The 2,464-nt window shown below is 40.8% G+C and overlaps 1 pseudogene; it reads right to left on the bottom strand.

Moving 5' to 3' along the window:
- The window catches only part of LOC106308643, a 6,010-nt pseudogene extending 4,530 nt beyond the window's left edge, over positions 1-1,480 (bottom strand).
- Positions 1,481-2,464: the final 984 nt, after the last annotated feature.

Below are 2,464 nucleotides of genomic sequence, written 5' to 3'. Positions count from 1 at the left end.
TCGTCTTCCAAATGAATACGGTGCATGCAAAGATCAGGAGAAATACCTGGAATATCATCGAGAGAATACCCGATTGCTTTCCTGTGCTTGCATAGTTTATTTAATAATAACATAAGTTCTCCGCTAGTGAGATTGGCGTTGACAATAACAGGGTAGGATTGGTCATAAAGAAATGCATATTTAAGACCACTGGGGAGGGGTTTTAATTCAACCTTTGGTGCTTTGTCTTTAGACCAATTAGATAATGAAGATGGTTGTCGATCGACGGCCTCTCTGAGGTATCGATCGACGAAAATGTCTGATTCTTCATCTTCTTCGATGTTTGCAACCTCGATACTTGCATCCATCAGTCGCACGTAATCGTCTGTCCTATTATCTATGCTGAAGATTTTTTTTTCCATATTGGTAAGAGCATTTTCTAAGGGGTCGTCTGAGCACATGTCTATGAAAGATTCCTTATCTAGTTCAGAAACTTCTTCCACATAGAGGGCTTGGTCATCTATCAAGGGTTGCTTGATTAGCCTTTCCATATCAAAGGTCATCGAAATGTCCCCGATGTTCAAATTTATTTGTCCTTCTTTCACATCAATGATCGCTCCAGCTGTAGCAAGGAATGGCCAACCCAGAATGAGGGGGTCTTTTGGTTCTTGTCTTTTGGTTCTTGTCTGTATTTTAACACAACAAAATCCGTAGGCGCGAAGCAATCATTAATTTTTACGGGAACGTCTTCGAGAATCCCTTCAGGTACCCTGATAGACCGATCAGCTAGAACCAAGGTTATCGGAGTTGGCATAAACTCGTTATATCCAAAGGTTACTGCAACGGAGTAAGGCATAAGATTCACGCTAGAGCCAAGATCACATAGTGATCGAGGAAAACGCGTGTTCTGTATATTGCAATCTAGGACGAAACTACCAGGATCAGGCATCTTAGTTGGAGTTTCTCCTCGAATCATGGCACTTACTTCCTCTAACACCATCATCACGCTTTGTTCCGCAGTTGGATAATTTGGAGACGTCATATCCTTCACACACTTCTTTATCGAAGGTACTATTTTCATAGCATCACTAAGGGACATCTCCATAGTAATTCTATCCAATGCTTTCTTGCAGATCGCATATTCTAATGATTTCTTAGTCTGCGTTTTAGGAGGATAAGGGGGTAGGGTTCTATAGACTCTTTCAATCGTTGGTTCAGGTTGAGTGGAATGTCGATCGATAGGGTTATCTGAAAGTTGATCGACGACGGGTTTCACCGGTCGATCGACGTGGTTACCATACTGTCGATTGATTTCGGCCTTAATATCCGAATCGTCTTCTACTTCTAAGTCTATAGTCTTTTCCGTATTTTTTTCAGCGGTAGACTTCCTATTTTCGCGAGAAGGTTTTGGGTCAGGGTCATCAAGAAGTATAGGCTGAGAATTGCTCTCGCCTGTTTCATCAGCATTGGCAGAACTACCAATTTCGGTGTTGTTCTTCATGTTTGTCGCGAGATGTTTTCCGCTACGCAACATTATGGAACTGACTTGACGTCTCGGGTTTAAATCAGTTCTCCCGGGAAGACGTCATGTTTCTCTTTTAATGGTAGTCGCAATTTCAGCTACTTGACTTTCTAATTTTCGGATAAGCTCACTCAAAGAATCTGCCTTCTCCATTAACTTTCCGTAAACCATATTTATTTTTCCGTAAAAATCTGACTTTGTTTTACGGTTGCCAGTAAGTGCTTGTCTGATATTAAACTTTTCCTTTCCAGTGCGTGATTTCACGGCAATGTCATAAGCTTAGATGAAACTATCAATGTTACATACGGGATAGCGGTCTGAATAGCTTGTCTCTTCTTCTAATTGATTTCTCATATCAGACAAGGCATCGTTTTCGATCTTGGCCTTATCAGATCGCTGTTCATTTTGAAGAAAAGAGTGAAGCGAATTGCGGGAATTCTTAATCTCTACCAAATCTGAATTATCTTCTGAATTTATCGAATTTCCTATTTTTTCATCCATCTTTTCCTAGGATTTTCCCGTTGCTACATTTTTCGATAAGGTGTCTAGCATCTTCGGGGCTCCTAGTGACAAAATTTCCTTCACTCGCCGTGTCGAGTGTAGTTTTGTAGCTCAAGTTAACACCTCCATAGAAGATGTTAAGGAGTTGTGGTTCTGAATAACCATGATGGGGACATTCAAGTTCATAGCTCCTGAATCTTCCCCATGCGTTTTTAAACGATTCACGTGGATCTTGGCGGAATGTAAAGATTTGTCTCCTTACTTCCCAATAGCGATCATCATCGAAATTTTTTTTAAGGAAGGCGTTTCTAATCTCTTCCCAACAAGTAAGGGATCTTGTTGCTAAACAGTTTAGCCATCTGAGAGCTTCTCCCTCTAGGGAAAATGAGAATAGTTTGCAACGATTGTATTCATCTGGGATTAATTCTTTCAATCCTTCGATGTGATCTTGCGGATGCTCAG

Source organism: Brassica oleracea, chromosome C8 (genome assembly GCF_000695525.1).
Source record: "Brassica oleracea var. oleracea cultivar TO1000 chromosome C8, BOL, whole genome shotgun sequence".
In the NCBI taxonomy this organism is placed as follows: domain Eukaryota; kingdom Viridiplantae; phylum Streptophyta; class Magnoliopsida; order Brassicales; family Brassicaceae; genus Brassica; species Brassica oleracea.
Note: the sequence above shows the minus strand (reverse complement) of the source record. Positions and strands in the feature narration are given on the sequence as shown.